This window comes from Canis lupus, chromosome 21 (assembly GCF_011100685.1).
Source record: "Canis lupus familiaris isolate Mischka breed German Shepherd chromosome 21, alternate assembly UU_Cfam_GSD_1.0, whole genome shotgun sequence".
In the NCBI taxonomy this organism is placed as follows: domain Eukaryota; kingdom Metazoa; phylum Chordata; class Mammalia; order Carnivora; family Canidae; genus Canis; species Canis lupus.
Window position 1 is genome coordinate 51194823 of NC_049242.1, and position 13182 is coordinate 51208004.

Here is a 13182-nt window from a genome sequence, read left to right on the forward strand (position 1 = left end):
ACCTGCCAGAGGCCACGCAGACAGCCCCAGCCGTCGGGCTCCCTTGAGGCTTGGGGCCCTTGGCGGGGGGGGGGCTCCAGACATCTCGGGCCAGAAGCAACCTAGTTCCACGCGCCCTTTACATCCCGGATCCACAGGATGCGGCGAGCGGCGTGACTGCTCTTTTCCGCCACTAAGTCCAGCAGGAGAATGACCAGGGCGCCGGGAACCCCGCCGTCCTGGAGCCCACCGCCGCGCCCTCTCGGGGAAGCACACGGCAGGGGGACCGGCGGGTCTGTGGTCACCGCTTCCTCTCCTCCAGATTCCTGCTGCCCGGGCAGCCCAGGGGGCTCAGCGGTTAGCGCCGCCTTCAGCCCAGGGCGTGACCCCGGGGTCCCGGGATCGAGTCCCGCATCGGGCTCCCTGCGTGGAGCCTGCTGCTCCCTCTGCCTCTCTCTGTGACGCTCATGGATACATACATAAAATCTTAAAAAACAATAAACTCATCAAATTAACTCATCAAACACTGGCCCATTGCAAAGGATCCCTACTGGGGTCTTAAGGGCTCACACTGAGGAGTGGCCTTGAGCAAGCGGTGCCAAGTGGCTGCGGTGTGGCCCTGGGTCCCCTCAGCCCCTGGAGGACACCCGCGGGGGGCACTAAGGAGCCCCCTCGGTGCCCGATGGCTGCGGTGCCCAACAGCTCCCGTGCCCCGACCCCCGACCCGAGGTGGGGGAGCAGTCCCCTTGGTGACCCGAGGCCTCCTGGACCCGGTCCCACCCGACGCGCAGCCTACAGACGGTGGGTGCACAGAACTCACCGTCCCTGCCGGAGGCTGTGTAGACGTTGAACCCCCGGTGACACCATAAGAATCTCGCAGAGTTGTGTGCATTCCTCCGACACACGCACACTTAGCATCACTCCCGCTGTCGGCAAACAAGTTGACAGCATGTCTGCGAGGTGCCCCGACGTGGAGGAGCCCCCCAGGTGCGCAGGCGGGGGACGGGGGGTGCCCTGGGCTCTGGGGCGATGCGTCCTCCCGTGCCTGCTTGCTTCAGCCCCCGTAGGGATGCGGGACCCGCGGCTCAGAGAGTGTCGTGCGCCGTGAGTGCCTGGGCCCAAATGTGGGCGCCTGAAAGGATGACCCTCAGAGGAGCCGCAGGACCTGTGCTGCCGCAACCGCGACTGGTAGGGACGAAGGCCAAAACCAGGGGGACGCCAAGCCCACCCAAGATGCAGTGTGCAAGCCCAGGGCGGGGTGTGCAAGCCCAGGGCAGGGTGTGCAAGCCCAGGGCGGGTTGTGCAAGCCCAGGATGGGATGTGCAAGCCCAGGGCAGGGTGTGCAAGCCCAGGACGGGATATGCAAGCCCAGAGCGGATGTGCGAGCCCAGGGCAGGGTGTGCAAGGCCAGGGCAGGGTGTACAAGCCCAGGGCTAGATGTGCAAGCCCAGGAAGGGATGTGCAAGCCCAGGGCGGGGTGTGCAAGCCCAGGACGGGGCTCCACGCACGGGCCCCTGCGCGCTGCCCCCCTCACCGCGCCCCTTCCCTGTCGGCTGCCTGCCACCATGAGCTTGCCGAGCAAGGATCACACAGTGAGCACGTGTCCGCTCTGCGTCTGCAGCCAACGGGCTCTGCGAGGAAGCCTGCTGCCCCCGCCAGGCCCCCCGGCCGGTTTGCAGGGAGAGGCCTGCCCCGGGGGCCGCACCTGCCGCCCCCCACGCCCCCACATCCCCCGCACCCACAGGTGGGCCCCGCGCAGTCCTCAGCCAAGCCCGCGCAGCGTCCCGCAGGACCGTGTTCAGGCCTCTGCCGGCCTCCCGCTGCCAACGCCCCGATGGGCGAGGCCGTCCCATGGCGCAGGACGAGGCTGCCTCAGGGTCACGGCCACAGGGGCTACGCCTCACACCTGGGCCTGAGCCCCCGTGCCCTCAGTCCTCCGGGGGACAGTGCCCAGCCTCTCTAGCTCACGAGGGATCCACAGTCCTGCATGGCCCTGGGCCTGTGGACAGACCACCCCGGCCCCCTCTCCCTCTCCCTCATCCAGGCTGCTCCCAGCGTGTCCCCGTCCCGGTGGGGACGCCAGTCCTCGGTTAGGGATCCCTTGCAATCCACTCTGACCTCGTCTTGACCACCTGCGTCTGCACAGACACTATTTCCCAAATCAGGTCGCCCCTGGAGCGTCCGGGTGCACTCGCATTTGGACGGGACACGGTTCAACCCAGCGCGACGGCTGAGCGCACGGATCTAGGGAAGGATGAGGGACTTGGCCCTTGTTGCCTGAGCCGCACTGTATCGCTGAGGCCAGGAAAATGCATCTTTTCCTATTTTATTTAAAAGCACTAAAAATAATTAAATAAATAAATAAATAAATAAATAAATAAATAAATAAATAAATAATAAAAGCACTTTGCTATTACAAAATTAAAAAAAAAAATACTGGCCCAGGACGATTTCTTTTTCCTTTATGAGACGAGGAAAGTGAGAGGCTAGTGACAGAGCCGGGAACGGGGCTCAGAGGCCCTGGTCGCACCCTGCGACGCCCCGGGAGGCAGCAGGTGTGCGGCGGCCGCGGCCAGGCCGGTTTCCTGCTTCCGGCCCAGTAACACCCCTCCTGCGAGGTGTCCCCATCGCATCGCTGGGACCAGCGACTAAGACCTCACTGTGTGTCCTTCAGGCCCAAGCCCACCTCTGCAGAGCTGCTGGGAGATGTGGAAACCCCGAGTAGGGCCTGGAGCAAGAGCCCAGCGAGGCGAGACTACATCAGCCCCACCACCATCCGATGCCTGGGGCCCAGGGTCTGGTGCCCCGAAACGGCCGGGCCGGGGCTTGGGGCGTGGAGACCCACGGGGACGTGCACGGGGTGTGGGGACAACCACTCACTTGTATGAACACTAAGAACCCCCATCAGGTGTTGCAACCCGACAAACGTACTCAGCGGCCTACAACCTACAGAAGGAGGCCATGGGACACGGTCCTGCAGGTGTAGAGTGGCGGCCGCCGCTCCCCCGGGCGCAAGCCTAGTGTCTCCTCGGCAGACGGAGGCTACGGGAGGTGCCTGGACCCACCTGGGGCGCACAAGGCCAAGTCAGCCCCTCGTTCTGCTTTTCCCCTGACGGGAAGTCAAGAGCGTGACCGGTGCCAGCTGGGAACCTCCCGTGGGTCCAGGGGGATAGCCGAGCCCTTCCCACGTGAGGTCACTGAGCAAGGCCAGATCTGAGGAACAGGGAAGGGACCCACCGTGGGGGCGCAGGCATCTTTGCCTGTTCACCTCTGAAACTCTTGAACCAGAATACAATTCTTCTGCCACCAGAAATTACATTTCACATGACGTCACACTCTTCAGAAAATGAGGGCTACGGACGGTCTCAGTTATTTAAAAAACAGTCCTTCCCTCCCTCGTCCTGGTACCACCAAGAGATTTCAAAAGAAAGGGAAAGGGATTAAAAGGGGTTTACAGGGACTGTCAACTAAAACTATAATGTTTGACCTCTTAGAAATAGAAAAGATCTGAACAAAAAACCCACAAAATCCACGATATTAGAAGCAATAAAGCTAGCTGATGGGTATGGAGGCATTGATTAGAGCATCCCCTTGTCTTCCGTGGGTGCATGAACTATCCCCCAACTGAAAAATACAGTGGATTTAAGAGACAACTTCCACTCCACAGTGGAGACTGGGTCTGATTCCTTTGTTCCTTGGCTACACGTATGACTGAGCTAATGGCCGTTGTGGTCATAGCTGAGTGATAGCAAGTTCCCCCCCCAAAAATAAAAAGACACCAAATGCGTGACACCACAGTTATGTGTGATCACGGGCTGATTAGTCATTCGTCCATCGAGATGTCCCATTTGAGAGAATTAGTAGGATTGGAGTTAAGGGAGACGTGGCCCCGAAGTAAGAACCAGATGCCAGGGACAGTCTCGGTACAGAAAGCCCCACCGCGTGCCGGGTGCTCACGGCGCCACAGGCAAGGCCCGCAGAGCCCCCGCCCTGGAGGAGGAAAGCCGCCCGCACAGACCAGAATCGCACAGGGGCCGCTTCACCGGGCGTTAAGGGGACTAAGGAGCAACACAGGGGACTGTGACAAACAGTGACCCCACGACGTTTCTCATTCGGTTTCACAGGAAGGGCAACACCAGTGATGAGGTCGCACGCCTTCCCAGAACTGAACTACAGCAAGTCATTCAAAGAATAGGGAGAAGAGGGCTCTGCAGAGGGAACCAGAAAATGCAAAGCCCCGCGCTCTAAAGGAAAAAGGGAAAAAAAAAAGAAAAGAAAAGAAAAGAAAACCCAAAGGCCCCAAAGCCTTACAACAGGCTGAAAACCAAGAGTGGTTCAGGGTGGGATGTGGTCAGAAAGCAGCCCCGGGGACACTGCAGTCCTGGCGAGAAGCACAGATCGTGTCTGAAGTGCAGTGAGCAGCCAGCAGATGGGAGGCGGAGGCAGAGTTTAGGGAGGGGAACGAGACGATCTAGTCCTTTATTACCCTGTAAGCGTCATTTAAAAATAGTGCTCTGGCGGCTAAATGGTCAACGGTGCCAGAAAGCGGGGAAAAAAATAGAGAGATTTGGTAATAGCCCACAGAAATAATTCAAGCAAGAGATGCTATTAGCTTGGGGATAAATCCTATATAACTAATTATCTATCTAATCTCTCTGTCTGTCTGTCTGCCTATCTGTCTGTCTTCTATCTATCTATCTGTCTTTCTGTCTATCTGTCTATATCTACTGAAAAATAAATCTAGTCATAGCACGTTGACAGGTGATAAAAAGCATATTAAATAATAATAATATAATATGATAGTAACATGTTTTGTGATTGCCCCCAAAATGCATATTAGTCACGTGACAGAAAGTCGGGAAACGTGTATATGGATGTGGGATTTCACGTGGTGACTACCTTTTCTAGTTGCTTATCTCTATATTCTTACTTCTCTTTCATGGCCCTGACATCAATCCTGACTTCCAACCTGGTACTGATCTCCAGGGACTCATAAGTGTCCTTCCCATATTTGGCTGCCCTGGTGCACGTTGTAGGGGGAGGTCTACTCCCTCTCAGGCTACCTCTGGGCTTTAACCCCTATAAATGTCTGATTTTCAATGCCCGGGAGGGAAGCAATGGTGCAGTTTCACTTTAGGTGTGTCAGGCGGGAGACGTCTATGCTAGTTGGGACAGCACCACGGACGGAGGGGCTTATGTAACAAAGGTCAATATTCTTACAACTTTGGAGGCTAGACGTCCAAACTCAAGGTGTCGGGAGCGCTAGAGCCTTCTGAGGCCTGTCTTCATGGCTTGTGAATTACTGTCTCCCCTTTGTGCCTCCATGAGGTGTCCCCTCTGTGTGTCCATGCTCTACCCTAATCTCTTCTTCCAAAAACACCACACGTATTGGATTAGGGCCACCTTAGTAAGTCCATTTTAACTTCAACAACGAAACAATCTCTTTAAAGATTATCTCCAAATATAGTCACATTCAGAGGTACTGGAGATTATGACTCCCACATATGAATTTGGGGGGATCCCGGGAGAGTGACATAATTCGGCCCATTATAACGTCCATCCTCGGTAAGATTTTCAGAGAATGCTCGGCGGCTGAGCAGAGCCCACTGGCCTGGAGGCAAACACTCGGGGGTCGTTCACCCGCAACCATAAATGAGCTCACCCTAGGAGAGCAAGTAGACGAGGAGTCAATGACAGGGCGGGGGAGGGGGGACAGAGGGAGAGGCAGGACTCAAAAACTAGGGCAATAATAAGAGAATGGGGACAGGCAAGTTTGAAGGCGAGTGGCCCACAACGCGAAGCGCACGTCGGAGAATGCATGGCACGGGCCGTGCTCCCACAGCCTCTCTCACCTTGTACCTCCCCCTCGGCTCCAGGCCACCCTCATGACTCTAACTCCAAGGTTTATCTCCTTCAGTGACCTTCAAACGCTTCAGAATCAGCAGCACAGAACTGTTCTGCGTGCTCCAGAGTTCTGTGGCCTCCGTCCCTTAGGGCACGTTTCCTCCCACACGGGACATTGTTTCAAGGACAATGTCCCCCTTAGCAATTTCTCTCTACAAAGTTGATTTCTGTGTCTACCTATTGCCCTGGGCTGTGGACTCTTCAGGGAAAATCTCTACAATTTATGTCCGGCACCCTTTGGAGCCTACCGTGCTGCCTAGTATATAGCAGGTACTCAAAAAATGGCTTTTTGAATGAATGAACTAATGCTGTTTTGTACCAAGCAGAATAAAATAAGAATTTATTTATTTATTTATTTATTCATTTTATTTTTATTATTATTTTTTTTATAAAATAAGAATTTAGCAGCTGACGTTTGAAAAAGTCCATGCTCCTGTCTTTCCTGCTTGGGGGAAGGGATGAGTTTTAAAGACAGTGACGTTCCCATCTGTCAGACATGTCTTGTCCTTCTTTAATGCGGTCACTTTTTACAAGGAGAGACAGTTACTCGGGATTCAGGTATTTTCATACACTTGGATTATTATGTCTGGAATTTAATATTGTTGTGTCCTTTGATATTTACTTCAGGGTCAATAGACACGTAACCATCCTCTCTATTTGTGTCCAATCTAATCACTTAGCAGGAGGGTTAGACCAAGCACAGACTGGCTTTTGAAGCTTTAGGAATGATTTTTCAAAAAATTTAATGCTATAAATATTCTCCAGATGTACTAACGTGTGATAATTATTACTTAATGTTTTAATCTTAACATACGATTAATCTCTGAATATAACCTAGATGCTATACATATTACATTAGAGGTTTGTACAGGACACAAACATCTTTCTACGATGTTTTATTGTAATTAAATGTACAGATAAGGGAAGGTACTGATTCCTTCAAGACCTTCATCAAAGTCAAATTGGAATTTCTTTATGGGGTAAGGACGTAAAGGCATCTCTGTAATACAGTAGTGTAATATATGACGCTTTTCAAAGCATTTCCATACCTATCAACTCATGTATCAGCTCTGGGATGGTTTGGCTAATGTCATTATGACCATTTTATGCATTAAAAAGTTCAGACACAAAGAGATTTTTTAAGAAGACCTATAACAAGTTGTCCGATCTATGACAGAAACCGGTCTCCTCTCCTCCATGCCATGCACTTGCAAAGATCTTAACTAAATAAATCTCATTCCAAAATAATCAGTGACTGGATTAAATGACCTTTAAGGTCTCTTCCAATGCTGAGATCTAGGAGTCCCCAGATAAATATATTCCTTACAATAGACCTTCTATAGCAACCTCTATTTTTTCTTTTTATTAGCCGTAGTACTTAATGGTTAAGAACCTGTGATCTGAAATGAATCAGAGTCACAGTATTCCAGATAGGTCACTATAACATTGCTTTAAGCAAGTTATATATATATTTTTTCCTGAATTTCCATTTTCTCATCTCCAGTTTCTGGGTAATAATAGTAACTACTTTCTGGAGTTGTTACGAAGCTTAGATGAAAACACACGCATGGACGGACACATATATATACACGTGCATATACGTGCATATACGTGTAAAGTTCTTGGCAAAGTACCTAGGACATATTAAGCACTCAATAAACATTAGATGCCACAATTAATGTTGCTTTGCTACTATTATCATCCTTATTACATTCCAGGGTATATTTGTACTTTTAGACTATGTTCCAAGGATATGGAGAAGAAACTAATTAAATGTCTTCCCTATATGAATTATAGGGAGTTATACTAAATCATGAAATATAGTTAGCCAATTGATCATTCATGTTCTAAAAAATAGAGCATTTAGATGCCCTGGAACAGGAACCCAACCATGAATTAAAATATCTAGTCTCTTCACTGTAATAAAGACAAAATCTCTAGTGGAAATGACTTACTGAGGATTTATTAAACTTTCTTGTGGGAAAAATATTCAGAGGATTTCGATATAGTTTAAGAAGGAAATATGCAGAATCAGAACTTAAATCTCAACGCTTTGATCCTTCTTTCTAAAATTCAATAGAAGTCCCGTCAAGAAATATAATCCATTTGAATATTTACCAGACCTTATGCTAGGGTGAGATGGGTGTCAAATCTCAAATTAGAAAGTCTGCTTCTTAGTTAACCCCCTTTGGATTTGGTTGCAGCATTTCCTGTTATTTGCATTGAAGGGAGCACAAAAGCTTAAATGTCAGTGATGGAAACTGGCAAAACTGGTGGAAATGAAAACACAACAGCCCAAGACAGAAGCGAAAAACCACTTCTTTGGCTATTAAGAATACAATTAAAGTAAAGCTTTAAGATAGCATTTCTATCAAAGATTAAAGAGATGGATATTTAAAAATAAATAAATAAATAAAAACCCAAAAAAACAAAAAAGAGATGGATTTTAAATCCCTATTATGAAGCACATGGATATGTATATCCTATCAATTACTCCTTCTACTACCTTACAACAAAAGAATATTATTCCTTATCAACCTAAAATGGCGCAGAGATTCTCAAAACGGGATGCATTTCAAAGATGCACCTATGACACCTCATCAATTGATAAGCACGCCACCTATGAGCATATCATGGCTTAATGTCACTAGCAGGGCCCCAGTGATCCAATCCCTAAAGCAAACAACCGGCGTGGATGTCTAGGGATGTTCCTGAATCTTAACCTGTACCCCCAGAGTTCCCAGCCTAGTATGGATTTCAACGTGAGGATGAGAAAAAGGAGGAGAAAGACGGTAGTTGACTCCAAACAATACTTTGAAGCACAAAATCAACTTCTCTTCAGAAATACTTGCTATCCTTCCAAAAGAGAATAAGAATAATAATGGAAAGGAAAGAAGGAAAGGAAAGGAAAGGAAAGGAAAGGAAAGGAAAGGAAAGGAAAGGAAAGGAAAGGAAAGGAAGGAAAGGAAAGGAAAGGAAAGGAAAGGAAAGGAAAGGAAAGGAAAGGAAAGGAAAGGAAAGGAAAGGAAAGGAAAGACTTAACTTTCAATATCTCAATTACATTAAGTTTAAAGGACGCTGTTGTGTTTGGTTAAGGGAAAGTACAGATCCATACAACAAGGTCCAACATATTAGAGTTAACTGCTCCATATTCTCTCCCACATCGGCCTGCCCCCCAGACTAGCGGAGGCTAAAATGGGAAGGAGCTCAAAATTATAAAAGCTCGTGCACAGTTTCACAATCTGTAGGTTGTCTCCTTCCGTGTCACGTCTACTCCATACACAGTCATTATCTCCTCCCCACAGTATTCACTGTCTTTTGTGCTACGTTCCTTTACCTAATTGGGATTCTGGGATGTGCAGTTCCCCTTTGTTCACTTCAGCATCAAAACTTCATTGGGCTCCTTTTATGTGCCGGGCAACGTACTAGGGGCTGGAAATATAAATTTAGCAAATCCGCGTGCTTACATGCTGGTACTGAAAGGTGGCTACCGTGCTTGAACTGGCCCAGGATTGGCAAATACGGAGAACGAGGAGAACTGTTAGAAGCACTAGCTTCAGCCTGTCAACATTCAAATCTTGAGTCATCCTGGTTGTTTGACTTTGGGCAAGTAATTTATGCCATCTGTTCCAGTTTCTGCATCTTAAAAAAAAATGAAGATAATAATAGTTCCTAGCACATAAGGTCATGTGAAGATTCAAAAAGAGAGTACAGACTGATAATCTAGAACAATTCCTGACATAGGATAGGTGCTCAGTAAGTGCCGGTACGTCTTTTCTTGCAAAGCTGACTAGTAGTTGTGTTGGCGGATGTGACACAGGAAAGCAAAAGGGTCATTAAGGACTAACATCTGTGAAAGGAAGCGGAGAAGTAGGATTGATCAGAGGGAGGCAGCTCTGCCAGCCCATCTAGCAGCTCCGGAGCACAGAGTGCCTCCTCTGGGAGTCCCAGATTGGGCAGGAATGTCCGGGCTCTTATGCCACAGCCCTGCTCAGGGACTGAAAAGGGGTTCCCCAGAGGAGCATGACCTCGGGTCAAAAGATGAAACAGACCCTGAAGGATCCTTAGGCCAGTAACTGACCAGACTTCGGGCAGCTGCGCAGCAATTCTTTCCTCAAGGGAGACTGGGTCACGCAGCCACTGTCTGGCGTTCTGGCTCAGAAGGATCACGAGGAAGTCCTGGAACTCGATGGGCACAGGCATGTGGGGACATCATGAGTGGTTAAGACGTCAGCCATGGCTCTTGAGCAGAGAGAGTCTCAACCCGCCAGGAATTTGCTCTACTCAAATAGATTGTTGCAAAGGCTCCTCTACTTTGGACAAATTCAGTTTTTTATTTATTCTTTCTGCCGTAGCTTCTCTGAGACCCCAAGACCTACAGGTGGACACTAACCCCAGAATGCTGCTGCTCCCTAGATAGTGCAGTACATACCATGCTCTCCTAAGAGAGGGGTAAGCTGTGAACCGTCCACATTTATAGACCCTACATCATTGCTCAAGTCTCCACCCCCAGCTTTGGCTCTATGAGTCCTTCCCAGAACTTCATCCGAGGCCCAGAGTTTCTCAGCTGCGTTCAGATTGTCAGGTCAGGTCTGGAAGAATGACAGCTTGAGTTAGGGCACCGCTCATTATTTACACCCTACTTTATTGCAAAATAGGTTTAAAGAATCTTCAAAAACACTATAACTAGGCTCCTTCATCTAATAAAAGACTTTTATCTAAATTAGTGATGTGTTGGCCTAAGAAACTGACGAGATACGGACAGAGTGTAACTGCTGGGGAAGTTTCTCAGAAAAGAGACTTTGGGTAAGAAGAAACGCTACCAGGGAACAAAATCAGAGTCATCTTCTCAAACAGGTAATGGATCAGTTAGCACTTACGTATTTTCTCGTTGTTTTGCAGCTGTGCTTTCGGTAGGGGGGAAGTCTGTGATTTAGTAAGAGGGCTCATTTCCGCTGTCCATCGTATTTCATTTATAGGTGAGCGCAGTGAGGATCCGGGCTGTGATGGTGTGTGTTCAGCTGCACCTGCCCGAGAGCAGGAAGGCCGAACAGCTGACGGCGGTATCTAGTTCCAGCTCTCACCTGGTGGCAGCCACCTGCAGGGAGGTAAATCCTAGGAAGAAACTAAACGTCTTAACTGCAATTTTAAAGTCTTAAACCTCCAAACTCCAAGTACACAAGGGAACTAAAACAACCCTAATGTTGATATCTGAATTTCAAATTTCAAATGTGCTTCCATTTTTAAAGGTTTGTGCTTGTGAAACATTCCTGGTGGTCAGGGACAGTGCCTAGAAGGGAGCTGCTTTCTCAGTTCCATGAATGCTTGCGGACTGCAGGAAACAAGGTAAAGCTATCCTCCGTCCTTGAGGCCCACGAATGCAGATTTATCAAGTTTAAGACTAACACCCGTCATCTACCATGTGTTGATCCCGGTATCTTCACTGTGACTCCAAACCATCCCGTCTTCATTCTTCTCCCACTTACCCACCATCCTCACTCCCCTAAACATCATCAACTTCTCGCTGCTTCTTGAGCCCGTTAAGACACCTGCCCCTGACCTTCTTCCCAACAGCCTGTAAACACAGCTGAGCTCAACGGGGACACCCATCAAAATCCCTGGTTTGAGCTTCCCACCCCACATCTCCCCCTGGACGTTTAGACTGCAACTCACTCTTAAGGTCAAGAATGTAAGGATCCAAGAGGTGAACCTTGGGATAGTTTCAATTACACTGCTAATGGGATTCCTTCAAAATGTCACAGCCATAGTCAGGGGCACCTTTCCCATTTCCAGGCAACAAAGCACCAGGGAATACTCTGTGACTCATCCTCAGCAGCTGGTTCGAGGCCACCTGAGCTCCACAGGCTGAACTGGTGGTGGTGGTGGGGGGGGGGTCTGTCTCCTTTCATTTATTTGACAGAGTTTTCGGAATAGTCAAGTACCAGGAGAAATGAAAATTGCAGTCACAGCTCTAACCTTCTAAAGAGACACGAGGTTACTTTCGGGCAAATTTTGATCTCAGGAAATTGGGCTTTTAGGGCTTTCCAAACTCATTTTTTTTACAACCTTCTTGCTCTATGATGCTCCTAATTATCCCACTTCAACTCTCTGCTAACAGTCCCATGTCGGAAAATATCTATGAACATCTGAGGAGGATGCTCTGACTCCAGCAAGGATTAGGGGTTCCCTTTTCAGTGATCTTACTGGAACATACTGTAGTCTATTTTTTTAATAATAAATTTATTTTTTATTGGTGTTCAATTTGCCAACATACAGAATAACACCCAGTGCTCATCCCGTCAAGTGCCCCCCTCCGTGCCCGTCACCCAGTCACCCCCACCCCCCGCCCTCCTCCCCTTCCACCACCCCTAGTTCGTTTCCCAGAGTTAGGAGTCTTCATTATATTGTGTTATTTCTGGTTATCCATACATTTTCCTACCTCAATAGATTATAAGATCCTTAAAGGCAGGGGACCAAGAATTACCCATCTTAACCCAGCACATAGTAAGCTGGCTGAATGGTGTTGATTTTCATTGAAGCATTAGAAGGAAATTATAAAGGAAAATAATGTTTGTTTGGCTATATTAAAATTTAGAGGATTTATTAAAATAAGGATATCTTTTTACTCATATTTAAAAAAGAGTAAATTAGATGAAACCAACAATTCACCAAAGAAATGCAAATAAGCAAATGAAAAAATGTTCAATCCTACTAGTAGTTAAGAAAATGCAGTTACATTTTTTGTTACAACTGCCAAATATCACACACACACACACACACACACTTCCCTTCTTCTAAGATTTTCGATGTAGGGACCCCTGGGTGGCTCAGCGGTTGAGCATCTGCCTTCAGCCCAGGGCATGACCCCAGGGTCCCAGAATCGAGCCCCCCATCGGGCTCCCTGCATGGAGCCTGCTTCTTCCTCTGCCTCTCTGTGTCTCTCATGAATAAATAAAATAAAATCTTAAAAAAAAAAAAAAAGATTTTCAATGTAAATTGCCAGCAGTATAAGAAGTATCCTTGTTACCACAGCTTTGTGTGTTGTCTGTACTTTTGCCCGTGTGTGAAAATAAATACTGGCCCTTTAATTTGCATTTAAAATCAGTTTCTTGGGGATCCCTGGGTGGCTCAGTGGTTTGGCGCCTGCCTTTGGCCCAGGGCACGATCCTGGAGTCCCGGGATAGAGTTCCTGCATCGGGCTCCCGGCCTGGAGCCTGCTTCTCCCTCTGCCTGTGTCTCTGCCTCTTCTCTTTCTCTCTCTCTCTCTGTGTCTATCATAAATAAATAAATAAATAAATA

The 13182-nt window shown here is 48.4% G+C and overlaps 1 long non-coding RNA gene across 2 annotated transcripts; it reads left to right on the forward strand.

Moving 5' to 3' along the window:
* The first annotated feature begins 5933 nt into the window (after positions 1-5933).
* LOC111091619 lies at positions 5934-12763 on the forward strand. Of its 2 annotated transcripts, XR_005375397.1 has the most exons (4): positions 5934-6153; positions 10611-10740; positions 10863-10991; positions 11133-12763. It is a non-coding gene; the product is annotated as an uncharacterized LOC111091619 (long non-coding RNA). The 2 variants fall into 2 exon arrangements; XR_005375396.1 differs by having other exon boundaries at positions 10863-12763.
* The last annotated feature ends 419 nt before the right edge of the window (positions 12764-13182 follow it).